The 25,443-nt window shown below is 39.1% G+C and overlaps 1 protein-coding gene across 11 annotated transcripts in view; it reads right to left on the reverse strand.

Annotated features, from left to right (window-relative positions):
• The window catches only part of NCOA2 (nuclear receptor coactivator 2), a 258,144-nt gene that overhangs the window by 171,772 nt on the left and 60,929 nt on the right, over positions 1-25,443 (reverse strand). The gene's annotated exons all lie outside the window — the stretch shown is intronic.

Here is a 25,443-nt window from a genome sequence, read left to right on the forward strand (position 1 = left end):
GAGCACAGGATAATATAAAATATGTAAGGTCACAGTTCATGAATTATGAGGTGTCTACCCTACCCATCTTGAGAGCCCGCCATACACTCACTGCCCTTCCTTGCAGCTGCCTGGCTCCTCACTAACTCTGGTAGGAGCCACACCATGCACCCTGCACTGCTGGGCCAGCCCAGGGGCCAGCACACCAGGACACAATGTGAGGAAATGTTTGCTGCATAAATGAGTAAACTTCACATAGTTGTCTTCACTTGCTGTGGTTTCTGCTTTGTCTGTATGGAATTAAAAGGCTTGAATTTGCTGAACTAAAGCTCTGTGTCATAATCATTTGAAGAAAGAAGTTCAAAGGTGACTGAATAGGAGTAAGGAGTAAAGGGAGGGGGGCGGGGTGGGAAGTTATCTGTAATACTGTCAACAATAAAAAATATTTTTTAAAGTGACTGAATAATTTCTCAAAAATAAGTCTTGAGTAAAATGATATAAAAATGATGCTATATAAGACATTCATAACAAATTGCAAGAGCAAATGTGGACAAGAAAAGGAAGAACATTTTCAATACTCAAGGCAGCGTTACTCCTGGGTATGTCTCAGGACAAAGGAGCTTAACGTGGGAGGGCCCTGGGGCATTTCCTGGATCCATAAAGGAATCACTTCACCGCACAGTGAGGAATACAAGCACAACAGTATGTGCTTATGTTATTTTATGTGTATTAATGTTGACTATCCTTGTGTATTTTATGGACCTGAGAAAAATGGTTTGATTGCTACTAGTACAACTATTCTTTTTTTAACCATTATGTGCTACTAGATTTAACACCTGCAAGGAATGTTCTTACAATGGAGCTACTAGGTGTTTTTTTATTGTCAGATGACACCAATCAGTACTAAATGACACTTGGACTAACTATCAAACTTAAAACAGTATTAACTCTCTTAAGAGCCCTTTAGTTATTTAGAATAAATAGAACATAACAGTAGAAAAGAGCTAATGCTAATTTAACATCCAAATTAACATTTTTCTAGGGCGCTGGAAACATCTGATTTCAGAATCTAATACGTCTAAAGAAGAAAGAGAAAAAGTGCATTCTGATTTTCACCAGTTCTCGATCAGCTTGGAGATCATTATAAGTAATGAAATGCAGCTAGGGTATTAGTCAGAGATGATTCACGAAAAACAAAAGGAAATCTGAATGCAAATAAGAAGTTAACACAGTAAGTAAAACAAGTGAATTCTCATGTGGCATGCAGTCAGTAGTGTGCACTAACATGTTACATAATAGGAGCCATCGATTCTTTCCAGCGCTGCTGGAATAAAAGCATTCGCTGTGTTGGCCTACGTAAGCCTATTGCAATTTTATACCAACAACTAATTTGCTCAATGACATCACACCATGCAACAATCAAAAGCTAAAATTTGTGATATTAGTAGAAATTATGGTATTAAACTATTACTACTTGTACTGTACTATTAAATACATTTTTATTAATATGCTAATATGAGGAAAAACTACTACCAAAGCATCCATGCTAATGAAAGATATTTAAGAAATATCCTGTATAATAAAGAGGTAATATGCAAATTAACCCTCACACCCTCACAAAATGGCTGCCTATGACCAGGCAGGCAGGGGGATTAGTGAGAGATGACCAAATGACTGAACAAGCAGGCTCCCTGGGGCAACCAGGCCAGCATGGGGAGGGGGGGAGGGAGGGGGAGGCAGTTGGGGGAGACCAGGCTGACAGAGGGGTATAGTTGGGGGGCAACCAGGCTGGCAAGGGGGATGGTAATTGGGGTCAATTAGGCTGGCGGGGGGGGGGGGGGGAGGGGCAGTGAGGGGCGACTAGGTTGGTGGGGAGGGGCAGTTGGGGTTAATCAGGTCAACGGGGGAGGGGAGCAGTTAGGGGCGACAAGGCCAGCAGAGGGGGGCAGTTTGGAGTGGTGGCGGGCGAGGGGGGAAGAAGGGTGTGGTGGGGAGTGACACATGTAGTGAGGAGCAACCAGGCTGACAGGGAGGGGGCAGTAGGGGGCAGTTAGGGGTGACCAGGCAGGCAGGCGAGCAATTAGGAGCCAGCAGTCCAGGATTATGAGAGGGATGTCCCTGAGGGGTCCCAGATTAGAGAGGGTGCAGGCTGGGCTGAAGGGATTACCCCCCCCTCCCCCCGCCCCAGTGCGCTAATTTCATGCTCCGGGCCTCTAGTATGAACATGTGGATAATTTCCACAGTATCTATAATAATAAAAGTGTGACATGCGAATTAGACCAGATGTCCTTCTGGACGACTTTCTGGACGAGGCCGCGGCAGTGGGGCTGAGGCAGAGGCAGCAGCGGCTCTGGCTGCCACAGTGGGCTGAGGCCAAAGCAGAGGCTGCCCGTGGTGGTAGGGGCCCAGCCCCTTGCACAGATTTACTGCATCAGGCCTCTAGTAATCTAAAAATATTTTGTGTAACATTTTAAACAAAAGAAATTAATAAAATACGTCAACATAGAATTACAAAATATTTGATAAGTTACTAGGGAATATAATAGCCATTAAGGCAATAGTAAGAATTTTTTTTTTTTTTTTAAAGGCCAGAAGAACTTTATAACAAATTAACATCCCTCTATTCTTCCACCAGTCCTGTTTTCACAAAGCTCTTTCCAGAATATGTTTCAAGGGAGGAAGAGAAGGCTGCCCCAGGCCTGGCAAAGACAGAGGAAAGGCAGAGGGATGCATGGCATCTTTTCCCAGTGACTACGGCTATTTCCACTGGACTCTAAAGATATACCCCTCCTCTCTGCATGGAACAGTTGGAAGAGCCCAGGATTAAGCATCATCAGGTAGACCAGGTTTCAAACTCTAGCTTTATCATGTGAACACAACATCACTAGTGGCAGCTTAGGTAAGTGAGCTAGGAAATGGCACTGTGGACTTATTTATACATGAAGATAATGATGTCCTCTTTGCAACACCTGGGAAGTATCAAATTAAATAATTACATAAAGCACCTGGTACACAGTAGGCTTAATAATTATGATCCTGCCACGTCCGAACCTATTAAATGCTGCTAGTAAAGACAGGTAACCCAATAAAGTGATGAAAAACAGAAGCTTCAGGCTTACCCACCCCATGTAGAACTGATTTTGATGGGCTGTCCCTTTACCAGCCCATAATCCTCCAGACAGACACAAAAATATGGGAAAATTTTTTAACAGAAGCTACTTTAAAACTATATCAAAAGTTGAAAGACATTACCTGATTTCAAGACTTAGTATAGTTACAATAATCAAAACAATGGGGGCTGGGCATAAGAATAAATAACAGAAGAGAACAGAGTCCAGAAACAGGGCTACGAATTTATATCAACTCCTATTCAACAAGGATGGCAAGTTACTTCAATAAGGAGAAGACAGCCTTCAATAAATGATGCTCAAAACCAGTTATGCATATGGAGGAAAGGGGGGAAAAGAGCATCGACTTTCACCTTGCACATGTACAAAAATTAACTGAAAATGAATGATCGTAGATCTAAAAATTGCTAACTAAAACTACAAAGCTTGTAGAAAACAGTATTCAAAGACAAATTACTGTGGATTAGGCAAGAAGTTTTAAGATATGACATCAAATATATAAAAGGAAAAAAATTAATTTATCAGATGATTATTTTGCCAATACTTTCTCCCAGTCTGACTTGTCGTTTTATTTTTTAAATTGTCTTTTGAAGAGCAAACGTTTTAATTTTAATAGAGTTCAAGTTATTTCCTTTTATAGTTGTTCTTTTTATCTTTTCTTCTGATAAATTACATGTGTCTAGAGTATGTAAAGAGCTAGATACTTAACTGCTAAAGGATGTCTACCTAGAATATATGAAAGATTCTTACAACTCAGTAGTAAAACAAATGATTTGTTTTAGAAATAGGCAAAATATTTAAAGGTATTTTACATATATCACAGAAGATATTCAATGGGTCAGTGGATAGAGCACTGGCCTGAGGACTGAAGGGTCCTGGGTTCAGTTCTGGTTAAGGACACATGCCTGGGTTGTGGACTCAGTCCCCAGTAGGAGGTGTGAAGGAGGTAGCCAATCAATGATTCTCTCTCATTATTGATGATTCTATCTCATCCTCCCTACCCCTTTCTCTCTGATTATATATGGAAAGTATACCGAAAAAAGTACAAAATACCACTAAACATCAGGGTAATGGATATCAAAACCAAACAAAAGAGCCTAGACATTCAGTAAGATACCTACAGTGATGATAAGGGTATGAAGAAATAACAGCCCTCACTGGCGGGAAAGTATTATATAACAGAATGGCCATTTGGAAAGCAGTTTGGAAGTTTCTTATCACATAATCTAACAATTTCACACTACGGTGTGTTTTCATTTCTCTGGGGACAGATGACCACACAAAGAGTTGTAATTAATGTTCCTAGACAGTAACAGCCAAAACCTGGAAACAATTCAAATGTCCATCAACTGGAGAATGTACTTACTAGAACGTAGTACACTCATACAATGCAATACCACTCAACAATAAGAAAGAATAGATTGTTGATAATGCAACATGAATAAAAACACTGTTAAATAAACCAGACACCAAGATTACATACAGTATGACTCCACTTATTTCTAATCTCTTTAAAAAAAAAAAAAAAAAAAAAAAAAAAAGTAAAACTATACAGATAGAAAACAGATGGGTGGTGTGTTGGGTCACAGAACAGAAGTGGGAATTGGACACAAAAGAACTTTGGGAACCGACAGATTTTGTTCTAAAACTGGATGGTAGTGATGCTAAAGAAAGATGCACAAGAAACAGTAGACATACAACTATATAAATTTACTAAAATTCACTCCTAAATACAGTTAAAATGGGTACATCTCATAGTTAGGCAAATTACACCTCAATTTTTTTTTAAATATTTTTTATTGATTTTTCACAGAGAGGAAGAGAGAGGGATAGAGAGCTAGAAACATCAATGAGAGAGAACCATCGATCAGCTGCCTCTTGCACACCCCCTACTGGGGATGTGCCCGCAACCAAGGTACATGCCCCTGACCGGAATCGAACCTGGGACCTTTTAGTCCGCAGGCCGTCGCTCTATCCACTGAGCCAAACCGGTTCCGGCTACACCTCTATTTTTTAAATGCTAAAAAATAAAAATCTTAAATGAGATTTTAAAATGTATTGTGGTGTTCCTACTCTTTCTCCTATGTGGTAGCTAAGGTTACTGTGTGAGTATATAAACAAACGGTGGTTTTGCTAAGTAGAGTGTCAACTAGCAAGCTGCACAAGTAACTCATTACTTTGAGGCAAAAAATTTTTAAAAATCAGGACTGAGCCTATATCACACATAAAAAAAGGTGCTGGCAACATTAAAACTTATAGGTTGATACTTTTTTATAGGGAAGGGTTAGAGGGAGATATGTTCGATTTTTTATGTTATTTTTTTAAGTAAATGGTTAGGAACAGAGCCACAGGAGGCAAAGTAAGCTGAGAAGAGAAAGAAATTATATCTGGAATAGTAGCTAAAAGAGCACTGCACTGCAAGACTATGAGAATGAGAGGAGGGCCAGGTTTTTGCTGTTTTGATTTAATGCCGCCGCCACCACCACCATCACTAGCCATTATTTGAGTGCTTATTTTGTGAGTGCACTTTGTAAAGTATTACCTAAGAAGAGGCATTTGTAAAGTATTACCTAATGCAATCTTTCTAACAACCGCACGAGGACTGCCACTGTCACCTCCATTTTGTAGAACAGAAACTCATCTGACAAATGAAGTACTGTGTCCAAGACCACAGAGCTAGTGCAGAGTCAGAGCCCAGATGCTAACCCAGAATCTGACTGTGGAGTCACACGTGCTCTTACCCGGCAGACTGGTACAGAAGTCCACTGTTCTGATAATGCTTCTTTTCACCAACAGGATTCAACCTGAAAACTGCCTTCTTGAGGTTTTTGGTATGGTCTGAACAAGAAGAACAAAGCTTACTGGTACATTCCCCACATCATCCACCTTTGGCTGACACTGCAATTGAATCTAAACATTATTTTTGGCTGACCCAAAGGTAGCCTCACAATTTTCTCAAAGTTGCCACCAATAAAAGGAAGAATCACCAATACATCAATGGCTTTCTTTCGAAATGACAATATACTTGCCAAATGGGACAACTTGATTTTGGATGGACATCAGAGTATATGGCGTGTGCTACTGGAAAGAGTTGACTAACCAAAGGAGAGCCCCGTGGCTGCCATACTTCATGTTCCAACTGAGGTCCTGTTATTGGTCATCTTGTCCTCTGGCCAGCCCCACCCCAGCCAACCAGCCAGGCACACTGGCTGGTAGACATGAAGAGGACATGGGGGAAGGAAGAACAGGCTAGGGGTATTGCTAAAATTACTTGAGATTCTCCAACAGTTCCAGCCAAGCATATAGAGCACACCTATAATGCATGATTAATAAAATAATCTACTTTTCAACTTTTTGCTCAAGGGCACAAAAATTTCCAAAAAAAACTAAACATAAAATGCACCTTTCATTCAGCATGTTTCAGATCATCTACCATCAAGAGGAAATTTGTACTTTGAAGACTTAACTCTAAGAATTACTCCAGATTATTGAACATGACATTACATGTATTTAATATTTTAATACTATAAAAAGATCATAAAATATAGTAGTCTTATATTTTTAATAAAATATATCAAAATACCAATGTGATGGTGCAAAAATCTTAATAATGTACATAACATGTAAAGAACGTGTGCAACATATGCAAGGAAAAATTCTTCCCCAATTATTAAGTTGATGATGCTAAAAATAACACCGAGACCACAGAAGGATAACTTTACCTCGACTGCTTAGCTTCTATATGTACTTCACACAAGCTTATATTTTCTTCCTTTGTTTACAGGGTTCTATCTCCACTTCAGACAATGACTCTTAACTAATGAAACTCCTTTACAAGTAATTTTCATTTTCAAAAGGCTTTTTTAAAAGAGTCAGCAGTATCATGTCAAGACCCTTTAAAATGGCATGTCTATCTGAACATTAGCTCTTATATGTATAAGCATTAATTGAGTTTCTAAAAATCTTTCCCATTATTCATTCTTCCATAATTTAATTGGCTCAAAGAAATCTTCACAGATTTGTTGAGGGCTACATCTCAGTATAAGTCATACAGAAGGTACTCAGTAATTTTTTAGATAAATAAAAGTCTTCTCAGACCTCGACATCTCCCTGTCAGAGAACTCTTCAGTTTTCTAAAACTGGTGCTTAAAATTAACTGAAACTCAATCTTAAGAAGTTCTTTTGTTATTTTAATTCAATTTCATAAAATGCTTCAAAACAGTACAATTAATCATGAGTAAAACTTTAGATTTATAACTTAATGTACTAACTTTTCATCTATACCAAATGAAAAATAATTCCTAAGCCACATTAAGATACATTTTAAAAAGTATTTATCATTGGCTTAAAATTTCCTAAGCTACAGACAGGTACACATAGACAATTGATATGTATGATAGAGTGAAAAATAACAACCATTAAATTCACAGATCCTATATGACCGTTCCTTTCAATTTGGTCTCTTGCCTACAATGGCAGAACCAATACAATAAAGCAACTATCATAAAACAGTAACTCTCCAAAGAATAGTATCCTTGCCCAGAGAAACAGATCTAGAAGAAAAATGAATCTCATATGTGTCATTGCATGTCCAAGGCTCAAGTCTGGAACAGGACTAACGATGCTAAATTTGGAGTCACTAACCTGAAAATACCATTTAAAGCCAAAGAAAAGGTTAAGATCTCTTAGGGAGAAGTAATAAAGAATGAAGAACTGAGAGTCTAGAACTAAGCCCTAGGGAACTCCTACATTTAAAGTATGTGGAAAAGGAACTGGCCAGGGAGAATGAGAAGAAATTACCTAGCGTATTTTCCGGTGTATAAGACGACCCCCTAATTTTACAGTTAAAACATAGGTTTAGGCCTATATTCGCTGTATAAGACTACCCCCCACTTCAAAGAAAAGACTTTGCCGTCAAGATCTGCAGGTAATTTTTGTACAATTTTGGTCTTTTGCCTCCGATTTTCGGTTGACTTTCTTTGATTTCAAAAGTCGTCTTATACGCCGGAAAATACGGGTTAAGACCATGGTCGACAAACTGCAGCTCTCGAGCCACATGTTGCTCCTTGGCCCCTTGAGTGTGTGGCTCTTCCACAAAATACCACGTCCTGGGCGAGTCTATTTTGAAGAAGTGGTATTAGAAGAAGTTTAAAAAATTTGGCTCCCAAAAGAAATTTCAATCGTTGTACTGTTGATATTTGGCTCTGTTGACTAATGAGTTTGCTGACCTAAGAGGCAGGAGGAGGGTCAGCAAAGACAAGTCCAGTAGAATCTGGGAGGAGAGGGTGGTCAACATTGCTCAATGCTAAGAGAATTAATCGGTTTCTACTTGATTGACAAGCAAGCAGAACTTGCTGATGACCTCCCGAAGAAGTTTCATTGGAAGGATACAGATATGAATCAGGCTGGTGAATAGGAAATAAGGATTTGGACAGTGTGCAACCATCACTCATTATTGCCTTACGCTAAAAGGTATCGCCCCTCTAAACTGTGAGCTTTCTGAGGGCAAGGGCAAGGTCTCACCCACCTGTGAGGGAGAGGGCAGCCTGTGCTAGAGGGGTGTTTTTTAAATAACGGGCCTGTAGAAGTCCTGGGCTTTTAATTAGGGTGCTCAGCCAAAAAATTCACACCATAGTATAGTCTTCAGTAGCATTTCGGGGAGGAAAGAAAAATACTTCCTGGGAAGAACTTAATCTTTCTTAAACAGAGATAAAAGACTCCCCACCAAGCCTGGAACATGCCACCTGACAACTCATCAGCTCCGCCTCAAAGCAAAGGCCCGCAGTCCCGGGAGCAGGGTTTTTACTGTTTTGCTCCAAATAAAGTAGGAGATTTGTTCCCTAACATTCCCCTTTATTCTCTTTAACACGAGAACAGTCACTGACGCTGAAACACTAGAAGATCTCCATATTGTTATCAGATTATTTCTCACGCGAAGCCAGTCTGAAAAGCCAGGTCCGCTTTCTTAATAAAGTAAAATATATACCTTGCAAACACTTACTGTGGAGGGGGAAAAAACTTAAAAGGCTGTGATAAAATGATGATTATCTGACACAAGGCATTACACTAAAAATATACACAATTCTAAAACCTCAGGTTGTGGGGGACAGCTAGGAAAACAACCTAATGTGGCTGAATTTTTCCTCAAATTGGGAGTAGCAAGAACGTACATAAATGTCCATGAAATCTTCTAATACATATTTTTTATTTTTTATGACAGTCTAAAATTACTAACCCTATGAATATGCTAAATCATACGGATGATCGTTATGTAACTGATAACTTACTGACATTTAATTTCAGGACTCGCATTTGCACTTACAACTGGAGAGAGACAAGTATTACTTTCATGCCTTTGATATCACGTCTTGAGGGACAAAGGTTTTCATAAGTTTCAAAAAAGGAAATTGGGGGTGAGGAAGGTGAGATACCGTCCCACAGCCAGTCATGTAGCGTATGATCTCAATAGACCCCGAGCTCAGCTTATTGTAAACAGCAACTCTGTTGAAGCCAGACAACACTGCATGGTGCTATTAATTTAAACCTTATTTGGTAGTTTTGTTTATAGTTAGTTAGTAAATCTGGTTTTGTTTTATAGGTCCTAATGAAACGAAAATCTTTCTGCACTGGAAAGTAATTTAGTAACGTATACTAAAATGGTTGTTTTTCACAAGGGCCATTACACCAGTTCATTTCTCCCATTATTTACATAATAAATATGGCTATAAAATGTGGATTAAAAAGATCATGCATGGCTTTGTTTTAAAAAGTTCTGCTGGCGCCCTCGCTGGTTTGACTTAGTGGATAGAGCATTGGCCTGCGGACTGAAGGGTCCCAAGTTTGATTCCAACCAAGGGCACATCCCTAGGTTGTGAGCTCAATCCCCAGTGTGGAGTGTACAGGAGGCAGCTGATCAATGATTCTCTCTGATCATTGATGTTTCTATCTCTCTCTCCCTTTCCCTTCCTCTCTGAAATCAATAAAAATACATTTAAAAAGTTCTGCTGGCAAATCAAAACATGGCCCTACCAGTAGTTCCCAAAGTGTGCTTCTGAGTGCAGCTCAAGAACAGTTTTTTTTTTTCTTCCAGTTTTAAACCTAAAAAAATGAAGAAGGAAAAAAAAAAAAGTAGTGTTTTATTTTTCAAAAAGCTAAGTTTTATTAAGCTTGAAGACTCTTCTTTATTATTACACTAGAGGCATGGTGCACGAAAATCGTGCATGAGGAGGGGTGTCCCTCAGCCTAGCCTGCACCCTCTCCAATCTGGGATCCCTCAAGGGATCAGGCCCAAACGGGCAGTCGGACATCCCTCTCACAATCCAGGACTGCTGGCTCCCAACTGCTTGCCTGCCTACCTTCCTGATTGCCCCTAACTGCTTCTGCCTACTAGCCTGATCACCCCCTAACCACTCCCCTGCAGATGCTCTCCCCTGCAGGCCTGGGTCCCCCCAACTGCCCTTCCCTGCAGGTCTGGTCACCCCCAACTTCCCTCCTCTGCCAACCTGGTCACCCTTAACTGCCCTCCCTTGCAGGCCTGGTTGCTCCCAATTGCCCTCCCCTGCTGGCAATCTTGTGGTGGCCATCTTGTGTCCACATGGGGGCAGGATCTTTGACCACATGTGGGCAGCCATCTTGTGTTGGAGTGATGGTCAATTTGCATACTACTCTTTTATTAAATAGGATTATAAACTTCCTGTGTTGTAGGATTACATTTTCCTCTTAATTTCTGAAATGGTTGTGGTAGATGGTCATCTTTCTTTCATGTGATGACTTGACAAATTTCACAATTTGGCAATCCTATTTTAGTTCCCTAGATTTTAGGGAAAATTCTTTTTTTTTAATTGATTTTAGAGAGAAAGAGGAAGGAAGGGGGGGAGGGAGAGAGATATATTTGTTCCATTTATTTATGCAATCATTGGTTAATTCTCATATGTGTCTGACCAGAGATCAAACCAGCAACATTGCTATATCAGGACAATACTCAACTGAGCTACCTGTTTGAGGGGAAATTCTTTTTTTAAATATATTTTATTGATTTTTTACAGAGAGGAAGAGAGAAGGATAGAGTTAGAAACATCGATGAGAGAAAATCATCGATCAGCTGCCTCTTGCACACCCCCACTGGGGATGTGCCAGCAACCAAGATACATGCCCTTAACCGGAATCGAACCTGGGACCTTTCAGTCCGTAGGCCAACGCTCTATCCACTGAGCCAAACCGGTTTCGGCTGAGGGGAAATTCTTAATAGTATTACATAAAAATAAAGATCTCCAAGTACCACTTCCCCTGCCTACCTGTTATAAAATGGTGCAAATATACACATACACACAGATATATAGGTTTAGGTATTCCACTCTGGCATTATGGGGATATTCGTTCTGAGCATGAACCTCCATTCAAGAAGTTCTTGTTTCTACCCAAAGAAACCTAACCCCTCCCTAACCCCTGATCTCTGTCAGGTCTAGGATCAAGACTGAAGCCACAACTATAGCCTGGAGACGGCAAAGAGAAGCTATCATCTGGCCCCTAGGTGCTCACAAGTAGACATTTGCAAAGCAACCTAGAATAAATTACAATCTAAAAAGTTGAATAGTCATGATCACAAGTAATACATAGAGAACAGAAATATTGGAAGACTAATGACAGCAATAAACTCTTCGCTACTCCTGCCATTGAGAAGTGATGTGTAAGTGTCCTCCCCTTGAAGCTGGGGTTGCCTTGGTGATTAGAGCAACAGGCTGTGACAGAAGTGATAGGCTGGGACTTCAGAGGCTTGAAACTTCAGCGTGAGACTGTAACCCTTCATCTTGGGAGTCCTGAGCTGCTAATTATGTCTGACTACCTTGAAGCCAACAACTTATGAGAAATCCCAATCTATCCTGTGGAGAGGCCACAGGAAAAAGACACTGAGATGCTTCCTAAGAGTTCCTGGTCATCCCAGCTGAGTCCCAGACATGCCTGCTCTGCCCTATCCAAGTTCCCAACCAACTTAATTTATGTGATACAATAATTTGTTTAAGGCAATAAATAACCAGAAGTAAAACTAATAGCTTTTCATAAATAGTAATGAAAACTTTAAAGCAAAAAGAAAAGGTCGAGTTGGAAACAAGACTGACATCAGACACAAAAGAGGATTATGACATATAAAGGTAACTATAAACCCATTCATTCATTTATCCAACAACTATTTATAACACTAGGACGTATAAGCAGGGTTATATACACGTTCTGGAGATGGTTTTTAAAAAGTCCTGACTTCAAGGAATTTACAGAGTAGAAAGTATTGTATATTATAGCGTCTTCTTCTATACTCTTTAACGTGTTTTACAAAAATAACGTAGTAACTATTCGGATCAAATAAAAACACAGACCAATCTCACAGAGTGACCCAGAGTTTAAGTTCTTCTATGACAGCAACTTTCAACGCTTTTCATATGATTTACTATCTACTTAGCACACAATCTACTAGAATTCTGCAGCACACCAAAAAAAAAAATGATACCGATCTAATAAAAAAAAAAATAGGCATAGCCAAAACCGGTTTCCCAGGTTCGATTCCGGTCAGGGGCATGTACATAGGTTGCGGACACATCCCCGGTAGGGGCTGTGCAGGAGGCAGCTGATTGATATTTCTCTCTCATCGACGTTTCTAGCTCTCTATCTCTCTCCCTTCCTCTCTGTAAAAAATCAATAAAATATATATTTTTAAAAAAAGGCATAATGTTGTTTCATTCACACTGGATGTAGTGGCTGTTGTCAGTTTTTAGTTTGACAATCTAAAGCACATGTGTCAAACACAAGGCCCGCGGGCCAAATCCATCCCGCCAGGCCTTGCAATGTGGCCCGCACCGCGCTGTCATCACTGCACTCCGCTGCGTTTCCATCACAATGACAGTTTATGACTGTTCAGTAAACCATTCGGCCCGCGATTTAGGCTGGATTTTAGATTTTGGCCCCTTCTCTGATTGAGTTCGACACCCCTAATCTAAAGAAAAAGAGGTCAGTGCCCCATGATGAAATAGGTACTGCATGCTTTGACAATTCTTGCCACACACCAAATGTGCCATGGCACACCGGCTGAAAACTGACGCTCAATAAGAAGGAAGTGAATTCTGAACTCAAATCCCACAAAAGGTCATTTGTAGTGTGTAGTCTCGAAGCATGCTTTAGTGAACGATGGTATATAATAAAACTTTTGGGTTCTCATTTCAGACTATAAACTCAGGGCATGCGTAACTAATCCTTTTTATTTCTTCTTCATAAAGTATCAGGTTAAAGAACTGTTTAAAGATATTATTACAAATGTGCCGAGTAGACCTTTTATTGCAGTCAAGATTCTGGAACCCAGAATGGGCCAAGTAAGTAAGGTCGGTAGTTACGCTGTTGTTTTAATAAGATTTATTTCTGTCTAGGTGTGCTACAGTTTAAACAAACTATTCCAGTGACTAAAATAATTTTAACTGCTTCTTTTATTAAAGCATAGACAATTTAACCTTTCATAACATTATCCTCAGGGTTCTAAAATTATCCAGGTTTTTTTCTATTTGTAGTTTTTCTCTATTCAAATTTCACATGAAGCCGAAAAGAACACAAATAGAGAAAATTATTCTACCAGGTATTTTTAAATACAGAAAAATCTTTGATCTCACATTGTAACAGAATAAAACAGTAAATAAGTACACCTAAGGCCTCTTGGACAAAAGACCACAGTATGTCTTTAAATCATCAGCATGTAGCATGACTCTGTAGAAGGTACTTAGCAAATTTGTGCTGACTGATGATAGTACATTAATTTCCCAGTTATTTTAAGTGTGGCCAACAAAAACAAGTAATGTTATTTTCTGTCTCAGTGACTTCTTGAAGCAAAGAAAAAAAGGCTACAGTTTCAAAAGCAATAAAAAAGAAACAAACTTTGTCATTTTCACTTCAAAACACTAAAGAGGAGTTGTGGTAGGAGTATAGTAACAAATTCTATGCATCTTAAATGTCACAACAAAGATAAGAGACAATGTAACTAACAGCAAGCTAAATGACAAACATGGCCTTATGTTTATCATTTCTCTCATAACTCCAATTACATGTAACTTGTCAAGAATTTTATTTTTTGAAACAGGACACAAAAGAACATTCTTATTGCTGAACAGTCACCTGTTAATACTTTATCTAAAACGTATTATAAAAGTCAAAACAGAGTTCTGAACAAGAAGATAATCAGGAATTTAAAATGATAACTAATATTTCATAAAAAGTAACAATATCTGGGAAGAAGACACGCAAGAATATTTGAGTGAACAGGTAGCTCATTGTTCTCTCTTCTAGACTGGTCTAGAAGCCAGTGTGGCAGGAGACCAAGCATCAGGAGACTTGGCCAGTGTCCTGGATCTCCTCTGAGGCTCAAGGCCAATGATTGACTGTCTTGTGGCCTCAACTTCCTCAGAGACAAAAGGAGAATGGCACAATTATCTCCAAATTTCATTTTAGCTATAAAAAATGCTACCGTCCTCAAATAAAGAGCCATTAGTTCAAAAGATTGGGTTTGAAAACACCAGAATCTTCCATTTGCTTAGTTAAGGCACAATTATTTCCCTAATCTTACACTAAACACTTCACAACTTTCAAACACAGGTTACTTTTCTCTTATTTATCTTTACAACAATTCTGTGAGATAGACTGAGTCTGCAGTTACCACACGCAACTGGCAAATGTCAAAAGGAGGCTCAGTGAGTGAGGTTACATGATTTGATTAAAGTCAGGCAGCCAAAAAAAAAAAAAAAAAAAAAAAGCCTAGAAATCAGATCTGACTCCCAGCTCAGTGCCTAAATTTCCAGAAAAGGGCACTTTAAAAACCCATAAGAATGACAAATAAATGACACAGCCGTTAAAAAGAAAAAAATATATAGTTATTTTTTTGAATGTCTACATTGTTTCTTTAAATTGAGATGCCATGTTTTAAATTCCCTAAGATAACACAATTTTAGGCCTCTATGTCTCAGAATTATTTTCAAGATTTCTGAAATAAGAAAATCCCAATGGCTTAAACATATTATAAAAATATTACCATATATCAAGGTTTCCTAGATTGATTCATATTCTTTGACAAAAGAGTCTGTAGCAAAATAAGTTTGGAAATATTTGCAGATTAACAATTCCCCTAAATGTTTTTTAGTTTAACATAGCATTTCATAAATTGGTGTATCAATATAATTTTAGACTTATAGTTGTTCCTCTTTCCAAGCATACGTATTTTCATATTTTTTGAAAAGGTGAATGAAGTCTTTCACAATTTGTACATTTAATATGACAGTGTTTCTTTTTCATTTTTTTCTTGAAAAGTTACTAATCTAATATTATACTTTATAATCAACAGCAAGTTGGAATAGAGAGCTGTGGTATATAATCTTCAGCTGATACTGAAGAATCTGAAGGAGACCACACTAGGATGAAACGTACACTCTGAACATGTACTAGCAATGACAGGACATTGTGGGGAAATGTTCTTTGGAGAAATAACATCTGAACCATCTTAAACTATTACAGGGATATGTGACTGACATTGCGAGCAAACAGGTAAAGGGTAAGTCAAATTCCTTAATCCTTGAGCCCTAATTAACCCAACAGTAACCATGGAAATAACAAGTTTGATTTTTGCTATTTATAAAACAGTAGGCTCTGAAACAAAGCCTAATTAGTTAATCTGAATTTATCTTGGGCTCTTGATAACACTAGATGAATTGATTGGAGTCTCAGAGGAATGAGATATTTCTAAACCTTTCCCAGACAATTATGAGTTCCCTGATACAAATTAACCAAACACACTTCCATTATACTTTCATCCAATAATGTTTAGCAAATCCAAAAATACTTTTGAACGCTTTTGAAAGTGTAAGGCAGCTTAGAAACTGGAGCTGTTTTTAGCATTGGTATTTTAAAAATGGTATAACTTACCACTCCAAGCAAAGAGGTATGACTTGTCACTGGCAATAGTGGTAACATGGGAGACTGAAAAAAGCTATTTTGAGAAAATAAGAGATTGTGGATTCCAGTCTCCAGCCCCACCCTTCTCTCACATATGTGAGATTTAATGCTTATGTACCTTATAAATTCTGGTTAGAAATGAAAGCAATTCCATGAGATTAAGCTATGTATTTGTTTTTAAAGGTACATAAAAAAAATAACTTAGTACAAATAGAAGCAGTGTGCCTGGAAGAGTTTGTTTCCCACCCCCCACCCCAGGTTATTTTTAAATTAAATTTCCTGAGATAGCACTGGTTAACATCATGCAAATTCCAAGTGTACATGATTCTCTCTCATCACGGATGTTTCTATCTCTCTAAGCCTCTCCCTTCCTCTCTGAAATTAAAAAAAAAAAAATCTTAAGACATCTGTATACTCATGCTCACCACCAGAAGTCTAGTCTCCTTCCATCAACAAATATCTGACACCCTCCTTTTAGAAGATTTTTAGGTACTTCAGTTCTTCCTAATCTTTAAATGTTTATGCAACTCTTCCTTCTCTCTTATATCCATTTTAGAATTTAGAAGATAATTCCCATAACCAGGACATAAACAACTCAAAGATACAGAGTACATTTCAAAGCCACTTCCTTGTCCACAAATACATCGACAAGTCATATTTTAAAATAAAGCACAGAATACCACAAAAAGGCTCACAAAAGGTATCAAAGTATAGCATGCTTCACCAACCTATAGTTATCCTATTTTCAGCTTTGGAGTAAAAGCCACCTTTGGGAAAATGAGTTTAGACTCCAAGTGCTAGATTAAAGAATAATACAAGTCTAAAACCACTTAAGAAATCGGAAGAAACAGCCTGATTTGGAAGGTAATTACAAAAGATGAAACTATCACCTGGCCATCATGGCTCAGTGGTTGAATGCTGACCTATGAACCAGGAGGTCATGGCTCACTTCCAGGTCAAGGCACATGCCCAGGTTGCAGGCTCGATCCTCAGTGTGGAGTGTGCAGGAGGCAGCCAGTTACTGATTCTCTCTCATCACTAATGTTTCTCTCTCTAACCCTCTCCATTCCTCTCTGAAATTTAAAAAAAAAAAAAAAAAAAAATCTTAAAAAAGATGAAACTATCCCAAATCCATGGCAGAATCTGCCTCTATGAGGAAAATAACAGAGAGCCCTGGAACCATGCTTTACCTTGAGGTCGTTTCAAGTAAAACACTGTGAAATCAGGGTCTGGAAATGCCCTTTAAATTGTGGAATTAAGCAGCATTTAATTTAAATGTAAAAAAAAAATTTAAGTGTATCTAATGAAAAAGACTGAAGCTTAAGTAATCTGCAACTGTATTTCATCAATAGTTAAGCTCCTTTGGGGGAGAATATACGTATATTAAAATTGCATTGTTATATGTGTGAAGATCATTGTATAATCAATGACATGTCTTGTACCTTGAGACTAAACCATTTCCACTGATGGGTTCTCTTCAGCCAGCCTGTAGAAATAAGTGTAGTCCTGGTCTGTAAGCGATGCCTCCTGGGGACGTTTCCTTCAAGTTGTCATTCCTTCTATCCAGCAGGAGGGCAGAAATGACACCACTCAGTTCTGCAGCCCAGAGCCTTTTCATTCATTTAAATGCTCTAAGTCTCTAAGGTGGTCACTAAAATACTGGTAGGTAAATAAGTTTTAGAGTGGTAAGGAAGAGAGCACCGTCTATCTTAAAGAAATCCGGTAAGAAGTGATAGGAATTTCAAGGATTGATCATTTGGCTTCTTGATATACAAAAGTCCTTCTATCTGTGGTTTCTTCCTCTTTTATTCTGGTAATTTCCTTCGGCACTTAATACAATACGTCTAAGAAAAAGTGTTGAGAAAATGAGGTAAAATTCCGATCTCTGAATTTCATTCCCAGTAAAAGCACTTATTAATAACAAACAAACAGAACAGCCTCTTGGAGACCTAAAAGAAAATACACTACAAGTGGTTGTGTGAGGATGGTGCCATTGTGGGTCAACTCTTTCATGTCCATACCTTCTAAATTATAACCATATTATCAAGTTATAGTTAAACCAAAACAATGAAAGATTGCTGAGAAAGTAAAAATAAGTTAAAAACTAATGATTTCGAATATTTTACCTATCCTGGGTGTGTTTTCTATAAGACAAAAGGCGAGTTGTCTACATAGCTTGACAATGTAAACAAACACAAAAGTATCTCAGAATTATCCCCTTTTTCATTGTCTGTATGAAGAAAGGGAAAGGAAGAAAGGAAATGAAAGCCAGGAGTACACACTCAAAAACCAAAACCACAAGAAAATAATCTAAAACCAGGCTGTAGGAGGCAAGAGAAGAGCAAGAGTCTCTGCATGAGAAGTGATTTTGCAACACTAACGGGGTGAACCCACATTCCTGCCGCAAGCCTCGTGCTTTCAAACAGGCCACACAGCTGGCGGTCTGGAAAGCTTTCCAGCACGGAACCAAGACAGAAGTAGGTCTTGGGCCTAGACTGAGCTCTCCTCTGATTCTGGTGAAACGCTGTGCTGCTGGGGAATAATCCGATGGCAGCCGGAAAGTCAGTCAAATAGATGATTACAACTCTTCTAGAAAAGTCCTGAAGAAGCATTGCTATGAATGTGGGCCTCTCTAGTTAATGACAAACTGCCCTAAGTATTGAAAAGTGCATGCTTTCTAGGGAGAGTCATCGCTGTCATAAATAACAGGGGGAAGGCAGCCCCACCTCCAGAAATAGCCCGGATGGACACCTACAGCAATCCAGGTTGGTGTGAACAGGAGTCTAGTTTCCTCTCCAAGTCAAAGCACCATGTGGCTCAGAAGAAAGTCTCGCCAGACTTGGAGACTGAGCTTGGTTTGCGAGGGCTCCACGGCTGTCTAATGAGCTGTTTTCACCAAGCCCTGGGAGTGGGAGGTCCCTCGTGAAACTACCTTGACCAACTCCAAGAAGCCAGACACCTTCCTACACAAACCCCAAACACTATCTCAATCCCTAAAGAACTCTCTAAAGCAGGATTCGGGTTTTATTTTTCAAAACATTCGAAAACTTACTCATCTCATTTGAGTAAGTACCTGTAAACTGGCTGTGCTACACCCAACAGGAAGCAGACAGCATTCTTTCCGATGACGCTTGAAGTTTTCTGTTGTTGTACCAGGAATGCTTTTTCCCCTGGCTAGACTATACTTTGTAAATTTGATTTCTAGATAAGTTATCCTCCTTTGGGGGAAAAGGGAAATGACCAAGTGAATAAATTTATCTCCAAAATGCTAATTATTTACTTTATCACATTTCCTAAATATTGCCCTAAGAAAAATCATTATGCTTTCCATAAACTTGGTTCACTGAGAAGCTATACTAGCTCAATATTTTTGGTATGGTTCTTACTGAAATCGGTTTCTTTCAAAAAAATCCATTACGCCTCTAGGCCTTAGACAAGACTATTTACATGAGTTCTTTGCCATTATAAATATTTACTGATATTGAAGATAAAAAGTAGTGAGTATAATGAAAATGGTACAAATGTTATAACCTTCATTTTCACTTAGAAAACAGTATTCATTCCAAGAACAGAAACTATAAATTTCTAAAAGATACCAATTATTATTATATAACTAGAAGCCCCAGGCACGAAATATATGCACTTGGGGGTGGGGTTTCCCCCTCAGCCCGGCCTGTGCCCTCTCAAAGTCTGGGACCCCTTGGGTGATATCTGACTGTCGGCTTAGGGAGCAGTCCGGGACCCTTCGCTCCTTACTGCCTGCCAGCTCGCTGCTCCTTACTGTTGCCACAGAGGCTCCCGCCACCGCCCCTGCACTCGCCAGCTGTGAGCCTGGCTTCTGGCTGAGTGGCACACCCCGTGGGAGTGCACTGACCACCAGGGGGCAGCTTCTGCGTTGAGCACCTGCCCCTGGTGGTCAGTGCGCATCATAGTGACCAGTGGTTCCGGTCGTTCTGCCATAACAGCTGCTTAGGCTTTTGTTGTATAGACTAGAGGCCCAGAGCACGAATTTGTGCACAGGGGGGTCCAGCTGGCCCACCCCAATGGGGGCCCATCAGGCCAGGCTGGCGGGAGGGAGAAGCTGTGGGTGGTTGGCTGCCCCCAACCCATATCGGGCTGTTAGGGGCCGATCAGAGGCCGGACCAGCTGGGGGAAGGGGCCTCAAGCAGTTGGTAACTGGCCCTGCCCCGGATTGGGGTGTTGGGGGACAAGGAAGAGCCGATCCGGACCCAGATCAGGGTTGGCTGCCACAGTGAGCGTCATAGCCACCAGTTGTTCCAGTTGTTCTGCCGTTCTGGTCCCTGGGCTTTTATATATATATATAGTCTAGAGGCCTGGTGCAGGAATTCCTGCACGGGTGGGGTGTGGCCAGCCCCATCCCCAATCAGGGTGGGGGAGCTGATAGGGGGTGGGGCTGGCCAGGGGGAGGGGCTCTGGGTGGTTGGCCAGCTGGCCCCACCCTCTGGTTGAACTCTCGGTCGAACTCCTGGTTGAGGGGACAATTTGCATGTAGCCTTTTATTACATAGAATTATAAGCAATACTGTAAGAGCAATATGAGCATTTACTAGCTCCAATATTTGAAGTTAAGTACAGTTGTTTCTTTAGTATCCTCATTTCTGAGAGATATTAAGATACAGTAAAATCCAAATAAGTTTTGGAACCCAAAAGACCATAATTCAAATACTGACTTCTGCCATTTACCATGTGTATGATCCTGGCATCCTCTCTCTCTGCCTTAGTTCCCTCCTCTGTACAATGGGAATGACATATACCATGTTGAGTTTTAACTCCTCCCAATAGCCACAGAAGAGAAGGGCTCAGCGCCTTCAGAAAGATTTCAAAGAATTTGTCATTTTAAGGATGTGTTTAGACTTGTACTTCTAGGTTCCACAAAGTCCAGGTTGCATCTCTGTCTTTATTTAGGCTGTGTCATTGACTCTTCTATTGGGTACTTGTTTGACATTAGTGAGAGGTGAGCAGATGATCCGACAACCACCTCAAACGCTAGGACTGCCAATTACTGAGTCAGATTTAACTAATATGTGAACTACTCAGACTATGCTAAATACTTAGGGAGGCTGTATCAGGTATTTCAACAGCTAGTCAGTGAGTATTTATTGAGTCCACAGTGTATCCATCTGTGCTCTGGAAATCACACATCAATGATCAAAGACAATCCCTGCCCTCAAAGAGTTTCCTACCTACAGGAAACACAGTGGAAATAAATGGTGACGGAAAGAGACTTGACTTAGAGTGGGGAACAAAGAATACCATATACAAAGGATGAATCAGAATTGTACACCTGAAACTTATATAATCTTCTTAACCAATGTCTCTCCGATAAATATAAAAAAGAGGAATTAAGTAAATATTTGTTGGTTGAAAACAATACAAGTAAAATAAGTAAAAGAAAAAAACAAAAAAGAAATAAAAAGAAAAAAATCTAGAAAAATCTAATATATTTTTGTATAACAGCTGGCTAAAAATGGTTATGCCGAATGGTTGGTGGACAACTGATGTTAATTAAAACAGCTTCTTTGAGTCAGTCTTACTATGTTTTAAAACAGGAGATAAGAGATGACTAACAAGACAGATGTTAGTTAAGTGGACATTAATGTAGCAACAGTAAAACAGCACATCAACATAGGAAAGAACGTTAAACAAAATTATCTGGGTAGGAAAAGAATAAAATTAGCTATCTTAGAAAAGGTTATTGATGTTAGGGCAAGAGTAGCCTAATCTGGAAATTTAATAAAATTAAAAAAATGAGTATTTGATATATTAAGTCCTTTGCTAATTATTCAGCCAAGGGGAAAGGGAATTATTATCTATAAAACAATGGGTAAATAAAATTGATGAATATTGCCTATCAAACTAGCATTATTTTCATTGGATGTAAACCTACTAGTTTAACTCTTAGTTTTCTAGGAAAAAATAAAATCCAAAAAAGAGTGTTAAAATTTAAATAATAATATGCACATGTACATACAACTATTCAAATATTACATAGCAAATTAACAGTATGCCCAGAGCAATCCTGCCCTTCAGTGAGGATGAACAAGCTTGCTTCCCTGAGCAATGTGGGGTCCACCTTCTCAGGCCCAGACCCTTACTGCCCCCAGAAATGGTCCCACACACCACACTAACCAGATCTGCAACTGCTTTTTCTCTCCCTCTCCAAATCTGTATTGCATAATAAAACATTCCATTTTTCAAGATTTATATGCACATGACTAAGACACACATTCTTAGGGTAAAATATACCAAGCAAGCTAGTGATTATTTTCAGTTCAAATTTCTTTAGCCCCTCCATCTTATCAATATACATGCTATGTAACTCCAAAGGGATATGCTGTGAATAATCTTGTCAACTTGTGTCAAAAATCCAGTGCAAACTTTCATTCACTTATTCCCTCTAAATTTATCAAGCATGAGGTGCCAGAGGGTGCAAATACGCTGTTAATATTAATTATTCTTACCCTTATAGGATGGATTCTATAAATTAACAATCTCCAAAAGACAATCGATACCTTTCTTACTCATTCCAAGAAGATTCTGCTGTCCCTGGGACCTGCTCCAGAGATGTTAGATCTTCCTTTCCCAAGCCTGGCCCCATATCTGGAGCAGCTTTCAAAATAAAGTCAGTTCTCCCTTCCTACCTGTAACGAAGTTATTAGTCACTGTTCTTTGTGGATTTGCCCTTACGATGATAAAATAAGCAAATGTTCACTTTGGAAAATAGAGAAAAAGTTTGATAGAGAAAAATAATGTTCACTCACACCTATAAAGTTTCTTTTATTAGTAGTTTAGCTAATATGTTCATTTAGTTTATTCCTTTTGGGTGTTTTTCTCACCATATCGTCAACGTGAATTAATAATATAATTCTATATAACAATGGGCCACTCTGACACTTTCCCTTCCCATTGTTGTGATGCTATCATAAGAGTATATCATCATTTACTTAACCATTTCTTCCCTGTTAGACAGTACATTTCCACTGCTTCACTGTGTACAGAAACTGTATGATGGAAGTCTTTGTACATAAATCTTCGTCTGGATATACAGCTACTTCCTTGAAACTATCAGGAGTGGCATTCCTGGGTCAAAAGACATGATTCATTGTAAGGCTCCTAATATATGAAGTCAAAGTGATTTTCAGAAAATACTGATTTATACCACAAACCAGTAGTTCCCAAAAATGCTGTTTCATAACAACCTAATTAGCAATTCATTTTACTAATTTGATAGGGAGAAAACTCAAGTTTTCTCTTGTATTTCTTACATAAGAATTTTCAAATTTAACAATATAATCTACTTTCCATAGAAGCTAAAGTGAGACTTAGCTCTCTCCCAGAATCTGTGACATGGAGGCCCATGAATTGGTCTAGCATTCTGGTCTTTGTGGCCAAGGCTTCGTCACCTCTGCCTCATCACCTCAGAGATGGAGACCGTGAGCAGCAGCGCTGTGAGCAGCAAGCAGACTGCCCTCTCTCCCTGGAACACGCCTACCCTCGCAGTGGCAGAGACGGCGCAAATGGAGCCACCAGAAAACCAGCCTGGCTACTCTCTTCCTCCTCATAATTGGCAACTCAGGCCAAAAACACTGGGTTTAAGGTTCAACTGTTCCACAAAAACTCCAACTCCCCTTAATAAATAGGATACTGTCCTCAATTCTTCCTATAACCCATGATATAGGTCAATGCAGTTTATTGTGAAAGTTGCTTAGTACTTATAACACAAACTGTGAGTCTGTGTATATATGAATATAAAGTACACGTACCTTACCTTTAATAATTAAGCTACCACCAGATACATCTAATAAAAACATATTTACTGTTTATAAAGCACACACATTCTTACTCTTATGTTTTCCCACATAATGTGAAAAGATGCAGGCATTTCACTGCTATCAGTTCAAAATACTGATAGCACTAAAAGTAGTCAAACACACAGAACACTGACCCTTCTGAGAGAGAGAGAGAGAGAGAGAGAGAGAGAGAGAGAGAAACACAAGCACTGTGATTCCTAGAATTATAGAAAAGAACTTTTAAAGTAACTTATAAAATTGCCTGTAACATTGAAAGTTCATACAAGGGTAACTGACAGGTTTTTAATTTCCTATATTTGATTAATCACCAAGATTGTTGGCTACAGCCCTAGTGATCCAATGTGGAAGATTTTCAGCCCAAAAGCTAGTGGAATGCCCTCGTCCCTTACACACATCCGCTCCTGAACACAGTGGTGGCTCTAAGCTCTTTTCCCAACCTTAACGACCTTGCAGATACATAAAACATGGATCAGGAGAAAGGTGATGAGATATTTAGCCTTCAGTGGTTTTAAAATTTAAAGTAAGTTTATTAGTAATAGTCCATAAACTCAACACTGACATACAAAAGGCAGAAATGGCCTTTTACAAAAAGGCCTCAGCTATTCTACTGTGCTTCTAATAAATAACTTATTTACCGGTTTCTCTAGAGACGGCACTCGTGGACCCGACAATCAGTAACTCACTCGGTCCTGTACCAATAGCTCTTTACCAGCAACTAACTCACCTCATTGCCTTGACTTAAGCTTTCCCTGCCGAACTTCAAAACTTTCCACTCCTATTAAAATATTACATATATTCTTGCAGCTTGCACAAGGAGAGTAATACGTTCTGCTTTGTGTCATCTCTTTTCTTACAACACAAAAACACAGAAACAGCCTTCAAATGAACAACAAACCTGCCACCTATTCATTTGCCTTTTTTTCCCCCTTCTTAATCCTTACCTGAGAATACATTTTCCATTGATTTTTTTACAGAGAGTGGAAGGGAGAGAGGGAGGGAAAAGAGAGAGAAACCTACATGTGAGAGAGACACATCAATGTTTGCCTCCTGCACACACCTCAATCAGGGCCTGGAAATGAACCCACAGCCAGGTACATGGGTTCCAAGACTCTTCGGTCTGCGGGCTGACACTATAACCATTGAGCACCACTGGCCAGAGAAATTCATTTACATTTGAACAACAGTTAAGTAATATGCCTGGAATAAATTGAGTAAAGTATGCCTGGTAAAAGAATAATGAACAGAACACAAGACTGTATATATCTCCTCTCTTTATAAATGCATACCTACATTTACCACAAAGTTTCTATGAAATCCGTAATATATTACAATCCATTCAAATGCTCTACAAAGAATACCTAAAATTTTGCTAAGTAGCAAACTGCTTTAACTAATTATATTTTCAAAGACATTTATTTTAAACAATTCTTCACTCAGTTCTCTATAATAACATATATACATATATAAGGCATAGATGGCAACACTGACTGACAAAGTGAAAAATCAACCAGTTATACAAGCTTGTACAAT

The sequence above is a fragment of the Pipistrellus kuhlii genome, unplaced genomic scaffold (assembly GCF_014108245.1).
Source record: "Pipistrellus kuhlii isolate mPipKuh1 unplaced genomic scaffold, mPipKuh1.p scaffold_m20_p_14, whole genome shotgun sequence".
NCBI lineage: Eukaryota > Metazoa > Chordata > Mammalia > Chiroptera > Vespertilionidae > Pipistrellus > Pipistrellus kuhlii.